This window comes from Oryctolagus cuniculus, chromosome 13 (assembly GCF_964237555.1).
Source record: "Oryctolagus cuniculus chromosome 13, mOryCun1.1, whole genome shotgun sequence".
NCBI classification, from domain to species: Eukaryota; Metazoa; Chordata; class Mammalia; order Lagomorpha; family Leporidae; genus Oryctolagus; species Oryctolagus cuniculus.
Genome location: NC_091444.1, coordinates 12901970 through 12926303, shown reverse-complemented (window position 1 = coordinate 12926303; position 24334 = coordinate 12901970). Strand labels below are relative to the sequence as shown.

Genomic DNA, 24334 nt, shown 5'->3' with positions numbered 1-24334 from the left:
AAGGTTCTGAGACAGAAGATTTACTTACTTGTTTGAGGAACATTCTCAGAGGGATGTTCTAATAAAATTGTTCCCACTATTGTATGGACATTAGGATGCAGGAAGAGAAGGATAAAAGCAGAAATACTGACTGGGAGGCATTATGGACTTCAGGAAGGAGCTAATGGAAGTTTGATTTAGAATGGTAGCAAGGAAGAGGGCAGTGATTAGATTTGAGATATAATTTGAAGATCAGAGTGGCAGTTCTGATAACTCATGAGATGTAAGGTATGCATGAGGGAAAAATGAAGGACGGCTTTGAGGTTTGTATTTTGGGAAGCTGTCAGTTATGGATGGGGTCGTGTGCAAGAATGGGGAAATCTGGAAAGGAAAGTAAAAAGGAGGAAAAAATGAAATGTCTCTTGTGCTTGTGATGCCTTTGAAGATTCCATGTGGACACACTGAATAGCTGTTTGACTATGGGAGCCTGAAGTTCAGCAGAAGAGTTGGATCTGTGCATGCAAATTTGGTCATCATCACCAGATCTGTAATCACCAAGGTCAGGATTCGAAGGGAGCATCTAGGCACTGACAGAGTGAAATCTCTGATTAAAAAAAAATAAAACAACAAGCTGCAAGGGTACTAAAAGACCTTCTATGAGGATAAACAGTACAATTTATAAGGGCTCCAATCTTCATTCACCTGTGTGTTTGAAGAATTTGGCCATTAAATATGTGAAGCAAAAATATGTGAAAATGAAATGAGAACTGATAAAATGTAATTTTAGCAGGAGATTTTTATAAAGTATATTACTAAAATGGATCTGAGAATATTTTATTTTCCACTTCTCAAACATAAGCCTTTTCTATACCATCCAACCCAGATGGTTGTCTATTTTAAACCATAGTCAATGTGAGAGCTTTCATAGTACATTTTTATTATTATCGAAGTGTTTTCCTACCATCAAGCAACCAATCTATGATGAATTCTTGCATCTTTTAAAAACACCATGAGTTCCTTTTCTCTTTTAACATTCATCCTCTTTTTATTACCTTGTTTTCCCTTATTAATTTTCCTATTTTATAACTCCTTAAATTGCTTAGACACTTTCACCTTGAACTGTTTTTTAGAATCCTTATACTCAAGAGTGTGGCTCATTGCTCTTATTTTCATAATTTCCTATTAGCAAATTAAAATATTGCATCACATTATAGCTTACCTTCTTTCTTGTCACTAATCTTTGCCAATGTATTATAAAGTATTTTGATTCTGATCATTGAGCGATTCATTTTAGCATTTTTCCTTTTCCAATATTGAATGTCTGAACTGAAGTTATCTCCTCCCCCAGGGTTCTATTAACTGTCATGGATATTTTGCTATGGAAATATTATACAGAATATTTCTGGTTTTCCTGAATAATCAGGCTCATTTAGTCACTTAATACTCTTTTTATGGTTCCTTTGTGTTAGCCTGTTGGAGTGATATTTATGGTAGACCTTTGTTACAACTTTATATATAAATTTTGAGGATTTATTTTTAGGTTCTGGTGTACTAGCAAATTGATTTTAGGATGTTCTAAATACCTCATTTGAATTTCATATGAGCTTGTTCCCTCCAGTGTGCCTACTGTGAAGGTGAAAAACCGCTTTCCATCCCCTGCCTTATAATTATCTTTCATCTTGACCATTGAGAGTACTCAGTTTTCTTTTCTTCAGTATAATTGTGCCCTGAATGGTCTAAATCCCCAGGATATTTTTTTCTTTCTTTGTTTGCCTTTCTCTAAGTTTTTTTCTATTTTACAATTATAAAATCAAACAGGGCCCAGTGCTGAATAACAGCCAAGATCAAGATAATTTATATAAAATCATTTTGTAAATTATAAAGTACTGCTCAAAGGTTAGGTAGCCTTTTTTTTTGCCATAATTTTGGGGAAAGATTCCTACTTCAAGAAAAATATTATTCATCCTGGGTTTTATTTCTCACAGACTGTGTATATATGGGGTTAAGTTTTTGGAAAATAGAATTAAAGGATATGTTTATTTTGGTGCAAATTTATTTTGAAATCTAAACAAAGCTTTTTTATAGCCCTCATTTTTCATGAACTTTTTGCCTCTATGTGTGGACTTAAAAATGTTTTATACCAGAATGAGTTTATTTCTTAATTCATTTTTTCAGACTTATTGAAATCTCCTCATAGATCTATTCAACTTTACCAAAGGAGATAAATTAAGAAAATGCAGACCAGCGAGAAAATAATTTATACATTCACCTGACTTTTCTTAGCATTATTTTTATCCAGACATTTGATAAGATGTGAGGATAATGTTACCAAGGCTCTTGCTCCTCTCTAGGACTTGGCTTCTCTTGTCTGTTCAGGTGAACTCATAGGTGCCTATGATTTCCCAGGCCATCTATAACTTAGTAACTTCAGCAGTTCTAAATGACATTTCTGATCCTTCGCCTCTTTTCGTACAATTTTTCCCTCCATCTTTTCTGTCACTTATCCCACTATTAACTCAGTTCCTTTAGTATGTGGAAAAAAAAACAAACTTGGAGTTTCTGGACTTCTTGTCTTTTGTCAGACCGTGCATTCAATCCATCAGAAAGTCATACTGGCCTTATCTCTACCATTTCTCCATTCACCAATTTATTTGCACTGCAAATACTCCTGTCAAGCAGCCAGCATCCATCTCTTGCTCCCATCATCTAATCTCTCTACTGATACCTTCACTCTCTTGTAGTATGTTTCAACACAGCAGTAAGAATATTCTTGCAAATATAAGAATTTTGTTAATTATCCAATACCCTTAGATTATGCACAAAAATACTTTTGAGGTTTTCCATACTTTGGTCCATGTTTAACTACTTGACTTCAACTTATACAAGAGTACTTCAAAACATTTATGGAAAAATGGCATTAGAAGAATGAGTTTTCTTTAGCGCAAATAATATTTTTGAAATTCATGCAATTTTTTACACTATGCATTGTCCACAATTTGTGAAAAAAATTGGCACCAACATAAACTTGTTCCTTTAATTCCAGTTTCCATAAAATTTGAAAGTGTCCTTATACTCTAATTTCTCTCCATCTGTAGGCTTCTGTTATTTATTTATTTATTCATTTATTTATTTTTTGACAGGCAGAGTGGACAGTGAGAGAGAGACAGAGAGAAAGGTCTTCCTTTTGCCGTTGGTTCACCCTCCAATGGCCGCCGCGGCCAGTGCGCTGTGGCCAGCGCACCACACTGATCTGAAGGCAGGAGCCAGGTACTTCTCCTGGTCTCCCATGGGGTGCAGGGCCCAAGCACTTGGGCCATCCTCCACTGCATTCCCTGGCCACAGCAGAGAGCTGGCCTGGAAGAGGGGCAACCGGGACAGAATCCGGCACCCCGACCGGGACTAGAACCCGGTGTGCCGGCGCCGCAAGGTGGAGGATTAGCCTAGTGAGCCATGGCGCCGGCCTTGTAGGCTTCTGTTTAGTCCTGTCCCTCGATGATGTTAGGGTGATTGCTAAATCGTGGGTTTTGAACTAAGAGTTCTCACTGCCTTGCATGGTCTTCACTTACCTTTTGGCATCATTTCAGCCTCAGTTCAACTTTATCAAAAATATTTTTTTAAAAAAATTATTTGACAGGTAGAGATATAGACAGTGAGAGAGAGAGAGAGAGAGACAGAGAGAAAGGTCTTCCTTCCATTGGCTCACTCCCCAAATGGCTGCCTTGGCTGGCACTGCACCGATCTGAAGCCAGGAGCCAGGTGCCTCTTCCTGGTCTCCCAATCGGGTACAGGAGCCCAAGCACTTGGGCCATCCTCCACTGCCCTTCTGGGCAACAGCAGAGAGCTGGACTCAAAAAGGAGCAACCTGGACTAGAACCCGGCGCCCATATGGGATGCTCACGCTGCAGGTGGAGGATTAACCAAGTGAGCCATGGCGCTGGCCCCATGTATCAAATTTTTAAAGATTTTTTTTTTGACAGTTCAAAAAGGGGTCCTGAAAATCCCACTACTCATCCCCCACCAACTACCTTTTTTAACAAAAGATTTACTTGTTATTTGCAAGTAAGAGTTACAGTTCTCAAGGAGAGAAGGAAGAGGAGACAGAATCTTCCATCTACTGGTTCACTCTCCACCGTGAACTGATCCAAAGCCAGGAGCTTCTTCTGGGTCTCCCACATGGGTGTAAGGGCTCAATCTCTTGGGCCATCATCTGCTTTCCCAGGCCATTAATAGGGAAGTGAATCAGAAGTGGAGCTGCCAAGACTGGAATTGGCGCCTATAATGGGATGCCTGTGTTGCAGACGGTAGCTTTACCTGCTATACCACAACGCCAGGCCCCCACCATTACTTTATAATATATTAACCTTTAGTTATCTTCAGTCATTTGTCTTTATCAGAAATCATTTACTTTCTTTTACTCATCCAAAATAAGTTCTGGCAAAGGTACTGAATTTGTATCTATATTTATTTTATTAAATTTTATTAAAGATGAAGAAAATGAGAAGGAAACTCAAAACAATTTTATTTTAAGTTTGATTACATTTAATATGATTAATATTAAGGGACAATCTATGAACTTTTTTCTTTCCCTATACTAGCTATATTTAAATGTTGCAACAATTATTTTAAAAATGATTCAAAACTTTTTAAAGATTAACATTTCAAATGAATAAAGAAAGATTATGGTAAAGGGATTTAATCTTTTTATATAACCGGAAGCCACCATAGGCAAATTGTTTACTTAGAAAGACTGTATAGCTTAGTCGAATTTAATCTGATTTGGAACATTCATCCTAGAAGATTAGTGGCTACATGACTATTAGTTCGTTTAGTTCTCTGGATTGTAAATTTAGTTTTCTATCAGTAAGAGAAGGGATTAGAACACTATGCCTGACTAAACAAAACGGCTTGACTTTCTTTGTTAAAATTTCGTAATCTTTCTTAACCTCTTTCTTCCTTACAATTTTTGGGAAGGCTTATAATTACTTGATTTCAGCGATATTTAGAGGAAGTGATGAAGACCTTTCTCACATCCCTCTCGCAACATTTGATGGGTAGGAAGACACTTGCCAAGTCTTGTTCCTCTGTGCTCGGAGATGCTGCTTCTGCAGAGGAAGGAGCTGCACTGGAACACGTTAGACCATATCTGCTGTTTCTAGCCAGGGAGCTCTGGTTTCCCAGTCGGTAGACCTTTCACAAAGTGTCATCAGGCTTGCGTCATTCTGTGACCTTGGCAATTGCTAAGAAAGAGGACACATGCTACTAGGGTAATGTCTGGTAATAGAAATTTGAGCTCAATGAGTCTCATGGTGAGAAAAAGTAAAGAAGTAGTGTATTTATTGTGTTTGTGGGTTTTATAAACATGCTTTTTACTCAAATGTTTTGTTTATGAGAAAAATGCAGAATAAAATATTTTCTGGAATGGTTGTATCTTAATTGGAATACCAAATTCTGTTTTAATCTCTCTGTGTATAAATAATCCAATTTGGTAAAACTCTTAGGAGCAGTGTTCATTAGGTAAATGTTAACACAAATCATGCCTTCCAATAAATTTCTTTTGTATGGAATATGTCATGGACTGTTTCAACTGCTCTTTGAACAAATATTGATCAGGAAAATAGATCCAATTCTCAGTGAAAATAATTATTTACCTAGGTGACCATTCCACTTGGATACTGCCATCTTTGACATCAGCTTACAAGCAATTAAATATACCATTGTTGGAGAGGTGAGTTGGATGAACTGATTAGCCACTTCTCAAGTGTGTTGTAGCTCATGGGTGGTTATATTGGTATATAATGGGATTATCTCTGAGTATTGTACTTTTATAAAAAATACATTTATTCATTAACTATTTCTTAGAAAGGAGAATTTTGATTTTAGGTATTATGAAAGTAAAATGGCTATCATTAGGACAAAGTTAATGAACAATATATTTTAATATTACACTGTAAGAATGAGTTCATAAAGACATTTTTGCTGTGAGAGAAATTCCCACTGTTTACAATGTGAAGTAACATGTTAAGTTGTATATTCCCTTTTTTCTAATGGCCAAATTTGAACTATTTTTGATAGAATAAAATAAAGTATTGTTTTGTGCTTTATTTGATTTCAAGAAAATGTTGCATAGAGATGCACTATTTGGTTTTGTTTGGCAGCAGTAACTTCTAAGATATTGTTGGGGGAACATGATATAGGAGTATTGATCAGCTTATATTAATTGATATTTATTTGGTCCCATTTCATATTTCATATAAGCAAGGACTTTTAACTTGAGTGTTTAATCTTCCTGATTTCTTTATGCTAAAAAGAAATGAGTTGATAAATCAAACCTTCTCTGAAGAGAATTGGGATATGTAACTGTGTTTTATTTTTATATATTCTAAATGTGACCATATCTTTAAACATGTAATGAAGATTAATGGTGTGTAAAATAATTCTTTTATATTACTTCCTGGGTATCCACTTTAAAGAAGTGTTCCAGATAAGTAAAATATATTAAACCCAACAAAAAAATGTGTATTTTAGACAGGCCAAGCCTCACAACTTTGAAAATGCTTTAGGACAAAATTTGGCAGCTTTTCCACATCCGTTATTTCCTCTGGTCACAGCTGTAACGTCACTTGGATGATTTGCATGAGCAGATTCCTAAAATTGATTTTCAGCCCGAGACTAATAGTCTGGTGTGAGACGAGTGGCCGCCTCGGGCCATAGTGACCCAGGTTTCCAGCAGACCTTTATCACTGAGCTCACATACTGCCAGGATGATTTCATTCTCTTGCTTAAAATTATTCTTTTGTGCTTTCAGTCTTCAGAATAATGCAAACTTCTAGGTGTTGTGCATAAAGAAATATATAGCTTGTCCCTGCCTACTTCTCTGGACCATTTTAAAGGCTATTTCACTATAGTAATGCTTGCACAGTTGAGATTATTATGCAAAATTCCATTACACAGTGAAGGTATTGTGTGTATCTTCTCTGCAACCCCTAGAAATTGTTTTGACTAGGTCATGTTTTTGAGGCTTTTCCTCTCTAGATTTCCTGTCTTTTCAGAAGTAAACTAATCATGAGAAAGAGTAAGGACAAAGGAGAGCAGAAGAGTTGTGTTTTTCTATTTGTTTTTGAAGGCTAATCTTTATCTAAAATTTTTATTTAGTTTTTATTTATTTGAAAGATAGAGAGACAGAGATATTCCATCTGCTGCTTCACTCCCTAAATGCCTGCAACAGCCAGGGCTGGACCAGGCCAATGTCAGGAGCCCGGAACTCAGTCCAAGTCTCCCACATGGGTGGCAGGGACACAAGTACTTGAGCCATTACCTTTTGCATCCCAGAACATTAGCAGGAAGCTGGAATTGGTAGCAGAACCAGGACTCAAATCAAGCACTTCAATATGGGATGCATGTGTCTCCAGTGGCATCTTAACCTCTGCTCCAGACATCTCCTTGGTTAATGTTTAAAAAAAAAAAGAGAAGGAAAATATGCCCCTTGGAACTATTGACTTTCTTCTTGGTGAAAAGAGAGCAAAGATATATTTAGAAAGAATCTTTGTACTGCAGTAGAATTTAGAAAGCCAGTGGAAGTCTTTCTCAATGTTCAAGTCAGAACAATTTACATAGAAAACATTTACTTATGTATGGGGTCAGGAGCATGCATGTGGACATGTGGTGACTTCAAACAGACCAATACATACACACTTCCATAGGTGTGTGTATACACACACACATACACACACACACATACTTTCTTTGTGCCTTCTGCAAACTTATTCTCATCTATAAAGCGTCATTAAATGGTGGTATTTCTATGCAGGCCTTTTCACAATTTTATTATTTCCTTTTACATTTTCCCCCAAGGAATACATAATATATCTAACTTAAAATGTTTCTAACTGTACTTTTACCAGCATGAAAAATGTGGTGTCTCTGTGTCTATGTAAATTAAAATCAAAGGATAGCTCATAAGCATGTGAATTCTAATCAGGAACCATTACCAGCCTGTTGCTAGTTCTATGCATCAAAATCCTGTGCCAGAATGTTGACAAATTAACTCAAATAAAACTAGAGATATCTTTAAGGCATGTGGTAGGCAAGAAAAAAACTGGTTATGCTTGCCTTTGCATTACTGGATAAGAACATGATGAGTAGAGTTGCGCAGCCATTTAGAGAGTAGTTCCTTAGCTCTAGAGACCATTCATACCCATTTTCATGTATCAGAGGATTTCTAGAAAAGGGGTTAAAAAATGTGTTGTGTGCCAGAATTTGATCTAAAATTTGCTGTCATTGGAGAATGTTTGACAGTAAGATTGCTGGGGTTGAGTGGATTCAGGGAGAAGCCTCAACTATTCTATTTTACATTGGAGATTAAAATATGACCCCAAAAGAACCAGATAATTGAAACATATATTGTCTTAGATATGTAACTATTGTTTATTTACAATCTTTATATTTAACTGTGTGATATTTCCTTTAAATTCCTCAACTAAAATGTTGCAAAAAATTATATTTATTTTCCAAATTGTACACATCACAGTAATAATACTTACTATTAATGGGCCCAGTTATCTTAGAGTCATTCTTAACACTTCTCTTTTACACAATACACAGTCAAGAAACACGATAAATTTTACCTCTCAAACATCCTGCATCTTTGATGTCTTTCTCAAGAACAGCATGTATTACCTATATTTTACTTGCTCTATTCCAAACCATTCATCTCATGGGAGCCAGCATCTTGGGTGAAGTACAAATATGACTATGTCACTACATATTGCATGCTTGTTAAAAAATTCCGTGTATCTTTGGATTTATATAAAAATCCTGAATTTGTTCTGTATTGCTGACACCATTAGCCTTCTATCTTCATTTTCATTTCACATCCTTGATTTTGTTTCTCTGCTCAGGAGTCTTGTTATTTTTATATAGTCATTTATTTTTAATTTTTTAATCATACTAACGTCCCTCCTCCATAGAACACTTTTTTTTTAAAGATTTTATTTATTTATTTGAGCAGTAGAGTTACAGACAGTGAGAGGAAGAGACAAAGGTCTTCCTTCCGTTGGTTCTCTCCCCAAGTGGCTGCCAACAGCCAGAGCTGTGCCGATCTGAAGCCAAGATCCAGGTGCTTCTTCCAGGTCTCCAATGCGGATGCAGGGGCCCACGCACTTGGGCCATCTTCTGCTGCTTTTCCAGGCCACAGCAGAGAGCTGGAATGGAAGAGGAGCAGCCGGGACTAGAACTGGTACCCATATGGGATGCCGGCACCACAGGTGGAGGATTAAACTACTGTGCATGGCACTGGCCTCAATAGAACACTTTTTCTTCAGAATAAAATCTGACGTTTCCTGTTTATGTTGATCATCACTTTTTTCACTTAAGATTGACCTACTTGATTAAGTTGAATTCCAGTGTGATAGGATACCATAGCACTGTGGGTGCTTTTTACATATCATCATTTTCCCTAGTACTAAGTGTTGTGTTGATACGTAATTGCTATCAATAAATAGATGAGTGGATAATACAAAACTTTGTTAAATGCATACAGTCTGCAACAGAGAAAAAAATAATATTAAAAGTACTTAATGTTGCAGCTTCAGGAGAGGAAAATCCTAAAAGTATTCCAGGGAGCTAGATGTAGTGGATTTATTTTTTTTTAAAGGAAGTTATCAATACATTCGTTTCTCAGGGTCACGGCAAAACACATGATAATCACGACAACACAATTCTCAACCATTCTCATATTAATGTGATATTAAGAAGAAGAGAACAGATTCAGTGTAGTTGATAGATACAATTCTCAGAATATAATGATATTTCCCTGACTCCATCCCCCACCCTCAGTCTCTCTCTTTTTTAGTTTTTGAGATTATTTATTTATTTATTTATTTTTTGGACAGGCAGAGTGGACAGTGAGAGAGAGAGAGAGAGAGAGAGAGAGAGAAAGGTCTTCCTTTTCCGTTGGTTCACCCCCCAATGGCCACTGCGGCTGGCACGCTATGGCTGGCACACCGCGCTGATCCGAAGCCAAGAGCCAGGTGCCTCTCCTGGTCTCCCATGCGGGTGCTGGGCCCAAGCACTTGGGCCATCCTCCACTGCACTCCTGGGCCACAGCAGAGAGCTGGACAGGAAGAGGAGCAACCGGGACAGAATCCGGCGTCCCACCCAGGACTAGAACCCGGTGTGCTGGCGCCGCAGGCAGAGGATTAGCCCACAGAGCTACGGCGGCACCGGCGAGATATTTTATTTTTGATTTACATTATAGTCAAAAGTATAAGGTAAAAAAGCTAGTTCAGTGGGAATATAGACAAGGCCTCAAAAAATAATTAAATGAAAAGATTTCATTCATACACAGTAAATTTTAAAATCATAGATCATTAGAATATAATATCATAGCATTATTGACCATTGGTTTGACAAATATAAAACAAGGTTTGACAAAATTATATTTACAGCAATACTGATATACACAGGCATTTCTCTCTTTTGATTTTTTTCTGTTTTAATTTTAGTTCTCGCATATATGGGAGTATATGAGGTGTTAATCTTTCTGTGTTCAGCTTTATTTTACTCTATCTGATGTTCTCCAATTGCATTCATTTTAATGAATATGGTGGAATGTCTTGCTTTATAGCTGAAAATAATCCATTGTATGTATGCATGTATATAAAAATATAACATGTTTTCTTTATCCATTCATCTCATGATGAGTACCTTGTTGATTCCATAATTTGGCTATTGTGAACTGTGCTGCTATAAACATGGTGGAGGTATCTCTTTGATGCAACATGTTCATGTCTTAGGTAAATACCCAGTAGTGGGAATGCTGAACTATATGGCAAGTCCATTTCTAAATTTTTAAGAAACTATCATACTGTTTTCCACAGTGACTGAACAAATTTAATTCCTACCAGCAGTGTAGAATTTCTGTTTTTCCACCACCTTACCAGCATTTGTACTTTCTGTATTTTAGATAATAGCCATTATGACAGAGGCAAGATGACATCTCCTTGTGGTTTTGATTTGCATTTCCCTGATGGTTAGTGATGTTGAGGATTTTTTTTTCATATAATTGTTAACCATTTGTGTTTCTTTTGAGAACTGTCTTTGAGATCCTTTGCCATTTCAGAATTGGATTGGTTGTTTTTGTTGTTGTTGTTGAATTTTTTGAGTTGCTGGTATATTCTGGTTATTAATCTTTTGTTTTTTTTTTTAACTTTTATTTAATGAATATAAATTTCCAAAGTACAGAATATTGATTACAATGGCTTCCCCCCCATAACGTCCCTCCAACCCGCAACCCTCCCCTTATCCACTCCCTCTCCCCTTCCATTCATATCAAGATTCATTTTCGATTCTCTTTATATACAGAAGATCTGTTTAGCATACATTAAGTAAAGATTTCAACAGTTTGCTCCCACACAGAAACCTGTTTCTCACAGTGTCCATTTCACTTCAACAAGTTTCCCCTTTGGTGCTCAGTTAGTTGTCCCCAATCAGGGAGAACATATGATATTTGTCCCTTTGGGACTGGCTTAATTCACTCAGCATGATGTTTTCCAAATTCCTCCATCTTGTTGCAAATGACTGGGTTTCATTGTTTTTGACTGCTGTATAGTATTCTATAGAGTACATGTCCCATAATTTCTTTATCCAGTCTACGGTTGATGGGCATTTGGGTTGGTTCCAGGTCTTAGCTATTGTGAATTGAGCTGCAATAAACATTAATGTGCAGACAGCTTGTTTGTTTGTCAATTTAATTTCCTTTGGGTAAATTCCAAGGAGTGGGATGGCTGGGTTGAATGGTAGGGTTATATTCAGGTTTCTGAGGAATCTCCAAACTGACTTCCATAGTGGCTTAACCAGTTTGCATTCCCACCAACAGTGGGTTAGTGTCCCTTTTTGCCCACATCCTCTCCAGCATCTATTGTTGGTAGATTTCTGAATGTGAGCCATTCTAACTGGGGTGAGGTGGAACCTCATTGTGGTTTTGATTTGCATTTCCCTGATTGCTAGTGATCTTGAACATTTTTTCATGTGTCTGTTGGCCATTTGGATTTCCTCTTTTGAAAAATGTCTATTGAGGTCCTTGGCCCATCTCTTAAGTGGATTGTTTGTTTTGATCTTGTGGAGTTTCTTTTATTTATTTTTTTATTTTTATTTTTTATTTAATAAATGTGAATTTACAAAGAGCAACTTTTGCATTGCTGTGGCTCCTCCCACCCCCAACCTCCTTCCCTTCTGAAGAAGTCATTACTCTACAATAGTGTCTTAAAGTGTTTCTTCTACATTTTCTAACAGCAACTTCATAGCCTCCAGTCTTAAATTTAGATTCTTGATCCATTTTGAATTGATGTTTGTATATGGTGAGAGGTATGGCTCTAATTTCATTCATATATGTGTATATATATATATATATATATAATCTCCAGTTTGCCAGCACCATTAATTTAAGAGATTATCTTTTCTCCAATGTATTGCTTGTGTGATTTTGTCAAAAATCAGTTGGCTGTATGTACATGGATTAATTTCTGGGCTCTCTGTTCTTTTCCATTGTTTTGTGTTTTACTTTTTATGCCAGTACAATGCTATTTTAATTGCAATAGCTTTGTAGTCAGATAATGGGGTAACTCCAGCTTGATTTTTTTTTTCCTTTTGTACTCAGGATCACTTTGGCTATTTCTGGCTATTATTTTGTGATTTCATATGAATTTTAGGATTGTTTTTTCTAATTCTGTAAAGAATGTCAGATAGGAGTTGCATTGAATCTGTAGAATCCTTTAAGTAGTATAGACATTTTAATGATGTTGATTCTTCCAATCCATGACCAAGGAATATCTTTCAGGTTCTTTTGTGTGTGTGTGTGTGTTTGTGTCCTTACTGGTTTCTTTTATCAATGCTTTATAATTTTCATTATAGAGATCTTTAAATGCTTTGGTTAAATTGATTCCTAAATAACTTTTTGATGGGAGTGTTTAGGTTTTTTCCTTTTACAATAATATGTCTTCCACAAACAGATTTTGACTTCCTAATTTCCAATTTTGATGTCCTATATTTCTTTCTGCTTTATTGTTCTTGCTAATACTTCATGTACTATATTGAGTAGAAGTAGTGAAAGTGAATCTCTTGGCCGGTGCCCCGGCTCACTTGGCTAATCCTCTGCCTGCGGCGCAGGCACCCCGGGTTCTAGTCCCATTTGGGGTGCCGGATTCTGTCCTGGTTGCACCTCTTCCAGTCCAGCTCTCTGCTGTGGCCTGGGAGTGCAGTGGAGGATGGCCCAAGTGCTTGGGCCATGCACCTGCATGGGAGACCAGGAGGAAGCACCTGGCTCCTGGCTTCAGAACGGCACAGCGTGCAGGCTGCAGTGTGTCGGCCATAGCGGCCATTTGGGGAGTGAGCCAACGGAAGGAAGACCTTTCTCTCTGTCTCTCTCTCTCTCTCTCACTGTCTAACTCTGCCTGTCAAAAAAAAAAAAAAAAGTGATTATCTTTGTCTTGTTCTAGACCTTAGGGGAAATGCTTTCAGCTTTTCCCTGCTCACAATGATATTAGTTGTTGGTTTGCCATTTGTAGCCTTTATAATATAGAGGTATGTTCCTTCTATTCCTAGTTTGTGGATGGTTTTTATCATGAAGGAATGTTGAATGTTTTTTCCCTTTTGTTGTCCTGCTATTAAATATTTTTGTTATTTTTTAAATTAATATAAAGAGAACAGATGTCATGTATCTCATAGATAAAATTCTAACAACATAGCCATACTTCCCTTCCTTTCTCCCACCCTCCCTGCTCCTTCCTCCTTTCTTTCAGAATATTGAATCTTATCAAATCTTCCTCTGCATCTATCGAGATGACCATATGGCTTTTGTTCTCTGTTCTGTTGATGTGATTTATGACACTGCCTTATTTATCGATGCTGAACCACTCTTGCATCTCTGGTATAAGTCCCACTTGATTGTGATGTAAGGTCTTTGTGATTGGTTTTGGAATCAGTTTGCTAGTATTTTGTTGAGAATTTTTCTATGTTCATCAAGGATATAGGTCTGCAGTTTTTTTTTCCTGTGTGTCTGTTCAGTTTTGGTATCAGAGTGTTGCTGGCCTCATAGGAAGAGTTTGATAGAGTTCTGTCCTGTTCAATATTTTACTATTGTTTGAAAAGTACTGGAGTTTGTTCTTTAAATATTTTGTAGAATTCAATAGTAAAGTTGTCAGGTTATTGACTTTTCCTTGGTAAGTGTCGCTCCCCATCTTCGTGGAGGAACGACACAGGACCCTGCGCTGTTCTTTCGTCTGCTCGGCCCTCCCCGGGTTTGCTGCTGGTTCTTCCCGGGTTGGCTACCGTCCCTTCCACCTCCGTGGAAGGGTGGTTCCCCCTGCCACATTCCCCACTTCCGCGGGGGAGCAGCACACCGCTGGCCGGCTCTCTCGGGGGCTGCACAGGTGTTCCCCTTAGATGTTCCTGGTGCATGCTGTCTCTCTCCTCCCTTATAGTCCTCTTCCGCCAATCCCAACTCGGCTGCCCACACGCTGAGCACGCTGCTCTCCTCCAATCAGGAGTAGGTCCTACAGTTTATTGGTTGAACTGGAGGCAGCTGCGTAGAAGCTGTTTTCTCCTCTCCCAGCGCCATATTGTGGGAGAGCAGATGCATAGAATAAGTCTTAATTCCAGTAACTCAGTCCAGTCCGGGTTGCTCCCCACAGTAAGGACTTTCTTTTAAAAAATTTTTTGTTTACTTGAAAGTCAGTGTTATAAAGACAGGAAGAGATATACACACACACTCACACACACACACAGTTCTTCCATCCCCCAATTCACTCCCCAGATGTCTGCAATGGCCAGGGCTGGGCCTGGAGCCTCATCCGGGTCTCTAATGTGGTTGGCAAGGGTCTAGTCCAAAACTTGAGCTATCTTCTGCTGCCTTTCTCAGGCCATTAACAGGAGATGGATGGGAATTGGAGTAGTTGGAACATAAACTGGTGCCCATTTGGAATGCCAGCATCACAGGTGGGCAGCTTTACCTGCTACGCCACAACGCTGTTCCCTGTAGAAGTCTTAATTATTGCTTCAATCCTTCAATCTCATTTCTTGTCATGGGCCACTTTAGATTTTCTGTATCTTCTTGATTTAATCTTTGTAAACTATGTTTCCAGGAATTCATCCATTTCTTCTAGGTTTTTGTTTGTTTGTACATAGTAGTATCTTATTTTTTATATTTCACTGATGTCAGTTATAATGTCTCCTTTTTCATGTCTAATTTTACTTATTTGAGGTTTTTTCTTTAATTTGTTAATGTGGGCAAAACTTTGTCTGTTTTATCATTTCAAAAAAACCAGCTTTTTAAAAATGTTTTAATTTTTTTGTTTCAATTTCTTTAATTTCTGTTCTGATCTTACTGTTTCTTACCTCCTGATTTTGAGGTTTAGTTGTTTTTTTTTCTCTAGAGATGCATCATTTAATCATTTATTTGAGATATCTTTTTTTTTTTTTTTGGACTGGCAGAGTGGACAATGAGAGAGAGAGAGAGAGAGAGAGAGACAGAGAGACAGGTCTTCCTTTGCCGTTGGTTCACCCTCCAATGGCCGCCGCGGCTGGCGTGCCCCGCTGATCTGATGGCAGGAGCCAGGTGCTTTTCCTGGTCTCCCATGGGGTGCAGGGCCCAAGTACTCGGGCCATCCTCCACTGTACTCCCTGGCCACAGCAGAGAGCTGGCCTGGAAGAGGGGCAACCAGGACAGAATCCGGCACCCTGACCGGGACTAGAACCCGGTGTGCTGGCGCCGCAAGGTGGAGGATTAGCCTAGTGAGCCGCGGCACCGGCCGAGACATTTCTTTTTTTAATGTAAACACTTAATGCAATAAATTTCCCTCTTAATACTGCTTTTGCTATATCCTACAGGTTGTGGGACATGTTATATTTTCATTTTCCTTTATTTCTTTTTTTTAAAGATTTATTTATTTATTTGAAAGTCAGAGTTACACAGAGAGAGAAGGAGAGGCAGAGAGAGAGATAGGCCTTCCATCTGCTGAGTCACTCCCCAATTGGTCCCAACAACTAGAGCTGTGCCAATCCAAAGCCAGGAGCCAGGAGTTTGTTCTGGGTCTCCCATGTGGGTGCAGGGTCCAAGGACTTGGACCATCCTTTACTGCTTCCGTTGGCCACAGCAGAGAACTGGATCAGAAGTGGAGCAGCTGGGAGTTGAACAGGCACCCATATGCGATGCTGGCACTACAGGCGGTGGCCTTACCTGCTATGCCACAGTGCCAATCCCCATTTTCCTTTATTTCAAGGAAGTTGTTGATTTCTTTTCTAATGTCTCCATTGGCCATTCAGTAGCATGTTTTTTATTTCCATGTGTTTGTGAATGTTTTCTTGTTCTTGTTGATTTCTAGTTTTGTTTCTTTGTGGTCTGAGAAGATATATGGTGTGATTTCAGTCTTTTAAAACTGAGACTTTATTTGTGGCATAATATATGATTATAAAATAAACTGAAAGTATTTAAATGTAAAAATTAAAGAATAAGAACGAACAAGGAGGGAGTGTGGGAATATGGGTAGGAGGGAGGACTTTCTGGGAAGTATCACTATGCTCCTAAATCTCTGTATATGAAATACATGAAATTTGTTCACCTTATATAATTTAAAAAAAATAAAAATATGGTATAGCCTAGAGAATTTTCCATGTGCTAATGAGAACAATATCATATTCTATAGATCTTGGATGAAATTATCTGTTGGTATCTGTTAAGTCCATTTGCCCAATTCTGTGGTACAACTCTAATGTATCTTTGTTGATTTTCTATCCGATGATGAGAGTGTGGAATTAAAGTCAGCCACTATTATTGCTTGGAGTCTATCTCTCCCCTTAGGTCTATTAATATTTGCTGTATATATCTGAGTAATATTTTATTGGATATATATATTTATGATCATTATATCCTATCAAAATATAATGTCCTTCTTTGTCTCTGTTTACAGTTTTTTTTAATTGAAATCTGCTTTATCTGATGTGAATATATCTGTGTCTGGTCATTTTTCATTTACATTTCCTGGCATATCATTCTGTAGTCCTTCACTTTCAATATGTGTCTATCTTTATTTGTGAAGTGAGTTTCTTAAAGATATCATATAGAGGGGTCTTGCTATTTTATCCAGTCAGCTTACCTAAATATTTTGGCTGAGGAATTTAATCCATTTACATTCAGTATTAGTACTGACAATTACTGGACCTGTCCTTTTGTTGATTGGTTACTAATTATACCTGTTCTGTTAGTGAATTTGATAGTGTCACAGGTTTTCATAATGTTTACTGCCAATGCACCCTTCAGAATTTCTTGTAGGGCTGGTTTGGTGGTCAGTTCTTTCCGTTTTTGCTTATCCAGGGTATATATTATTTCTCCTAAGCTTCTAAAGTATAGCTTTGCTAGATATAATGTTTTGGTTGATTTTTCTTTTAAGTTTTTGAATGTGTCATTCCACTCTCTTCTTGCTTACAGGGCTTCTGCTGAGAAGTCTGCTGTCATTCTAATTGGTTTTCCTGTATATGTATCTTGACACTTTTCTTTTACTTTATTTAGAATTGTTGCCTTTTCCTTAAATTTTGACAATTTGACTATAGTATAGCTTGGAGAAGATCTTTTTTGGCTGAGTGTGCTTGAGGTCCTTTTCAGCTTTCTATATCTGAATTTCTATAGCTTTAAATACTTGGGAAATTTCAAACTATTATTTAATTTAAAAGATTCTCCATGCCTTTTCCCTTCTCTTTTCCTTATAATAATATTATGAAATTCGTATTTCACCTTCATTCACAATTTAATACTTTATCCCTTTTAGTATTTTTTTTTTTGTTCTACTTAATACTATTGGTTGAACTCTGTAATTAGCACACAATTATTCTTAGGTGTTTAAAGTTAACTGCAAAGTGAACTCTGTTAAATATAAGAGTGGGAATAAGAGACGGAGGAGATGTATAATTTGGAACATGCTCAACCTGACTTGCCCCAAAAGTTTGAGTTAGAAATGTGCCAGGGGATTCCAATATATTCCATCAAGGTGGCATGTATCAGTGCCATCTCACTAGTCCAAGTGATCAATTTCAGGTCACGGTAGATCATAATGATAGGTCTAAGAGTGAAAGGGATCACATAAACAAGACTAGTGTCTGCTAATACTAACTGATAGAATAAAAAAAGGAGAGAACTATGAAACATGGGAAGTGGGATACAAAGCAGACTCATAGAATGGCAGATGTCCTAAACAGCACTCTGGTCTCAGAATCAGCCCTTAAGGCATTCTGATATGGCTGAAGAGCCCATGAGAGTATTTTAGGCATGGAAAGCCAAAACACTCTGTCTTTAAAAAAAAAAAAAAAGAAGAAGAAGAAAAGAACTAAATGAAAGATCTCTTCGAGTGAGATCCCAGTGGAAAGAATGGGCCATCAAAGAAGGAGGTAGCTTTCTCTGAAGGGAGGAGAGAACTTCCACTTTGACTATGACCCTGTCGAAATAAGATCAAAGTCAGCGAGCTCAGGAGGCTTCCATGGCCTTGGCAACTCATGACTAGAGCCTGGGTTGATTGCTGACGTCTTAAACAAGTGTGTCAATTTGTTAAGTCAACAACAGGAGTCACTGTGCACTTACTCCTCATGTACGATCTCTGTCCTTAATGTGTAGTTCAATGTGAGTTAATGCTATGACTAGTGCTCAAACAGTATTTTTCACTTTGTGTTCTGTGTGGGGGCAAACAGATGAAATCTTTACTTAATATATACTAAATTGAACTTCTGTATATAAAGAGAATTGAAAATGAATCTTGATGTGAATGGAATGGGAGAGGGAGCGGGAGATGGGAGGGTTGCGGGTGGGAGGGAAGTTAGGGGGGGTAAAAGCCATTGTAATCCTCAAACTGTACTTTGGAAATTTATATTTACTAAATAAAAGTTAAAAAAATAATAATATGAAATTCGATCACTTAATGGTATCTCTTATTTTGCATTGACTTTTTCATTCTTTTAAATTCCTTTCTCTTTATTTTTGTCTCATTGGATTATTTCAGAAGTCTTATCTTCTAGATCATAATTATTTTCCTCCATTTGATTTATTCTGCTGTAACCTCTCAGTTGTGCTTTTTATTTCACTGATTGGAAATATAATTGGAAATATAATTTCTATTTGATTCTTCTTAGTGATCTGTAACTCCTTAGTAAATTTTTCATTCCTGTCACTCATTGATTTCCTCATTTCTTTAAGCTGTCTGTATTCTTTTGCATCACGTTGCGTTTCTTTACACTCATTATTGTGAATTCTATTTATGATACTTAATAGGTTTCCTTCAGATCAGGTTCCAATTCTAGAGAACTGTTGTGTTCTTTTGGTGGTTTCATGCTGCTTTTCTTCATATATCCTGTGTGCCCATGTTGGCATCTGTATATCTGGTATAATCATCCCTGACTCTTTATTTAGTAGGGTTTGTTGGAGAAGAGAGTTTGCTTGTTCCTTAGCTTTGGTTCTAGGTGAGTCTAGAAGCCTCTAACTGATTTATTTTGCTTTAATCAGTGTCAGCTGTGTTTAAGTGACAGCGTGGTCTAGTCTACTAGAGGTGGAAGTACGATTTCGAGGGGAATGTGAACCTCCTAGTGTGTATCTTCAGTCACACTGGGGATTGTGACTGCCAGTTCCTTGTTCCTATTGCTGATGGAGTAAACAGGGGCATCCTTTGGTCCCGTTGACAAGCCTGAGTGATTCTGGGGCTTGTGACATCCATAGCTATGGTCGTAGGACTATGTGATGTGGATGAGACCTTCTCAGGTCTCTCCAGGAGAGTGCAACTGGTGCTGAGGCATATAACACAAAAAGGGATGTGACCCGAACCCTGATGCAGTCCTACAGGGTGACTACACAGTGTACAGGAGATTTACACTGGAAGGTATGTATCCGGAGAAGTGGGGTGCAGGCTGGTCCTTCCCTAGGTCCACTGAGTACATTACAGCATGTTTTTGGAAATTAGTACTGATTTTTAAAGTCTTGGTGTTGCAGGGTACTGCAGGTTTATTACCCGGATCTCCCAGAGTCAGAACCAGGTGTTGTAGATAGTGGTAGCCACCTGTCTGAAGCAAAGTGATTTAGATAAAGCACTCCACATACTTTGAGTTAGTAGGAATCTCTCTAAAGATTATAATACCAGCATCAACTGTCCCAGTTCTGCAATGCACAGATGAAACTGCCCCCAGTTTTCACTAGGCATGCGAGGGTGTTGCTGGGTTTGTTCCCAGGGCTTCCCATGCCGTGTGCAAGGAGGTTTGGAAGGAACTTCCTCAGGTTGGGTCCAGATTTTTTATGGGCTGTTACTGGTGCTAGTCCCAAAAAGCTGAGAGGAACTCTCTGCATCACATAGAGTGAGTGATTACAGTTCTGGGGTTTATGCCTAGAACTCCCACAGTTGCAGGCTGCAGGTGGTAAGTTTTCTGCTCCAAAAGTTGCCCTAATGCTGAATGTGATGGCTTCTGGTAGTAGTGGAACAGAGATCTCCTGCATGGCTTTTACAATCAACTGATTTTCACAATTTGCAGAGGTGAGAGAGGCAATGTGGTTTCTCTTCCCAAAGCCAAGAAGTCACTCAGATACCACTCAACTCCCCTGGTTGCAGCCTCAGCTAAAGCTGTTACTGGCATGGCATACAGCACCTTCTTCCTACCTTGACGTGGGAGGATTGCAGCTCCCAGCTGGCAGCAGGTGTGCCATGCAGCTGGCCTAAACAGTGCCTCCACCGTCTTTCCTCACTGTTCTATGGAGATTTTGTTCTGCTCTGTCACTTTTCCACTGAAAATTTCTGACAGGCAGTCCCCTGGAAACATGGTCCTTCCCTTTTATTCTTTTGAATCCTATTGTGGCTGAAGTCAGTCTGGTGTCTCACTTTCAGCCATCTTGGATCTCCTCAGTATTCATTGAGTAACAGGAATATAAAGTGATCATATCTGACATTGCCTTTAGTGCCTGTCTTATTATGTTACTTAGTTTTAAAATATGAGAATAATGAGATTAGTTTACCTGTTGGTAACAGGACAAAATCCATATCTTTTCCAATAAGGGTTGAATTGTTCCACATTGGAATCTCCTGGAATAGAAGTTTCAAGAAGAACATGATCATGATTTTAATTGGTTATCAACCATATCATGTAATTGCCTTTGACTGTAGCGGTTTTGTCTCTTGGTCTGGTTTAATCAATTTAATCAGCTCCCTTATCCCATTATCTTGTTTCTTGATTTGTCTACTTCCTTTTCAAATCACAGTAGGAAATACATTTTACACTGAAACATGATACATTTTTCTTAATAGATGTTTGTGAATGGATATGAATCCATGCTTGGAGTACCATATATCCAAAGAAACCCAAACAAAACACTACAAGATGAAAAGCTCCATTCTTTCCTACCATGAAAAAACAACAAAATCCTGTACTATTTGCTTACTTTGTAAGAGTAATGACTCACAGGCTGATGAGTCAATGAAAAATGTACAGACTGTTCAGCGATGCTTTTAGTTTATGTAAATCACTAGTAGTAAATGTAGCACATTCTATTTCATATAATTTTATTAAAAAGACTATATTCTATAGGACCAACAGTGGCTGGTGTGGATTCCACTGAAGTATTTAATGTAAGAAAGAACACAACACTCTGTTAAAATTGATGTAGCATTAGACCATATCTATCATATCCTGGAATGTATAAGAGTTACTCTAGGTATATATTAATGAGATATGAAATCAAAAGGGTTGTATCTTACAGGACAAATACAACATGTCCAAAACTGGAATATTTCTTACTCCCTCCACCTGAAAATTTTCTCATTTTCCTTAGTGTATGTGCTATTACTTAGTACCTTTATCATTGGATATTCATAGATCATACTGGAAAAAAACGACTATAGGTTGAAAAGCAAGCAAGCGTTTTACTTCTCAAGAGCTCTGTTTGTTTCATATGGTTCTAGATGTATATGCAATTTCTTATCTACATTAACTGTGGAATTTTAAAAGTTGTGAAATTCTTAAGGGCGTTTCTATATTTTTCTGGTATATAGTGGTAATGATCAAATTCTAAGTGGGTATAAGGAGATGTTTGACTAGTTGGCATTTTGTTCTCTATTCTGCATAATTTAAATGCACATTTACTTTAATTTTAGAAAAAAAAGCCAGAAAAATATACTATATAGTAGTAAAGGATTCTGTGATGTGTCAGTGTTTTTGAAAATAGACATAAATTAACACAAGTGGACATTAATATAAAGCTAAACTTTAGTAAGGCAAATTCCTTTGGGGGTTAGAATTGAAAGTCCAATTTGAGCACCCTATCATAAGTATTGACAATCATTATCCAAAAAATACATGCATGTCAGAAATTTTCTGCTTCTTTATTAAGAAGCTTAAAACTTTGAAAATAAGTGCATTTTATCTCCATAAAATATGAAATACATAAATCAAATAAGAGAATATAACTGTATAAGTGTAAATAGTGAGTACAAGTACATGTGTAAAGTAAAATTTAAGCAGAAAATACTATGGATTTTTTAACATTACTATTTTAGCATTTAAGTTTTAAAATATTACAATAGAATGATATGCTTATTCATTTTATAGATTGTAGTGAGTGAACTATATAAATGCATACATGTAGTGCATACAGATATACTGCATTTTATAAAATTACAAACGAAACTCATTTATTAAGTAATCTCTGGGATAAATAATCCTTTAAAACAAGTCACCAGCCCTATGTTGACACTTTCGCCCAGAAATATTGGTTAATCTCCCTCCTCTACCCTCCCTTAGTACTTTACAAAGAATTACTTGTCAGTTTCTGTAAATGATGTCAGGATCTCTCCAAGGTCACCTAATCTCAGCATGACTCTTCCAAACAGGTAAATATTATGGGTTTACCTTACAGGTTGCCTAACTCTTCTATTTGGAGCTTTTCATGATCACCCATGTTTCCACGCCCTTAGCAGTCAGGATTTCAGGATTGAGAAAGGACTAGAAGAGATCACAGCTACTCATTAATACATGGGTGATTTTCTGACAGAGGTAATCCTGTTAGCAAATCCAGGGGGAAGAGGAATAGACACTTTGTTTTCTCATCAACACTTTCCCCCTATAATCTCTGATCCTATTTTAATGGTAGCATTTATTTTTTGTCAAACAGAAAACAAAGCCTTTTGTAATGTTATTGTAAATATGTAAGTGTCTGATCCTTGCATTTAATTCATTTTTATGCTTCTGTTTCTCTCCTGCTGATCTGGAAATAAATAACAAAATTATTATTGAATTTTTGCACACTATATGCCAGACATTTCATGGAGCATTAGCTCCTTTAATTCTTATAGCAGCCAATAAAGCAGACAGTGTTATGATTTTACTTTTCAGTTGAAGAACAAGGGGTTTAAAAAGCTTAAATAATTTACCTAGTTTATCATTAAACAAAAGTAAAAAAAGTATTATTAACTTAATGCTACTATAAGTGAAGGTCATAATCATTCCCATTAGAATATCAAGATTATTTCATGAAGACTAGGGTGAAAGAGCTTTCCTTTATTTATATGTATGTTTTTTTTTAACTTTTATTTAATGAATATAGATTTCCAAAGTACAGCTTATGGAGTACATTGGCTTCCCCCACCCCCCCATGACTTCCCTCCCACCCGCAACCCTCCCCTTTCCCGCTCTCTCTCCCCTTCCATTCATATCACAATTCATTTTCAATTTTCTATATATACAGAAGATCAGTTTAGTATACATTAAGTAAAGAATTCAACAGTTTGCACCCACATAGAAACACAAAGTGAAATATACTGTTAGAGTACTCCTTATAGCATGAAATCTCAATGTACAGCACAGTAAGGACAGAGATCCTACATGAGGAGTAAGTGCACAGTGACTCCTGTTGTTGACTTTACCAATTGACACTCCTGTCTATGGCATCAGTAATCTCCCTATGCTCCAGTCATGAGTTTCCAAGGCTACGGAAGCCTTTTGAGTTCTCCGACTCTTATCTTATTTAGACAAGGTCATAGTCAAAGTGGAAGTTCTCTCTTCCCTTCAGAGAAAGCTACCTCCTTCTTTGAAGACCTGTTCTTTCCACTGGGATCTCACTATATGTATGGTTAACACCCAGTATAATTCTTGGAACTGGCAAACCATCAATAAATTTATTTATATATATAAATGTGACTATTAAAATATTAATAGGCTTCTTCCATTTTGAAATACTTAAGTTATAATTTAAAACACTCACTTTATATAAATCTATTTATTTAAAATTTATAAATAGTTTTGAAAGAGAAATTAAAAGGAAATGATGCATTTTCGATTTCAATTTCAA

General features: G+C 37.3%; 1 protein-coding gene and 1 long non-coding RNA gene across 10 annotated transcripts in view; one reads left to right on the top strand and one right to left on the bottom strand.

The window, feature by feature from the left end:
* The window catches only part of KCNT2 (potassium sodium-activated channel subfamily T member 2), a 411093-nt gene that overhangs the window by 168591 nt on the left and 218168 nt on the right, over window positions 1-24334 (top strand). The window lies entirely within an intron of this gene.
* On the bottom strand, window positions 8951-23014 carry LOC127483417 (uncharacterized). The gene is made up of 3 exons (XR_007909595.2): window positions 22897-23014; window positions 21008-21074; window positions 8951-9179 (listed from the first exon to the last, which is right to left on the bottom strand). It is a non-coding gene; the product is annotated as an uncharacterized lncRNA (long non-coding RNA).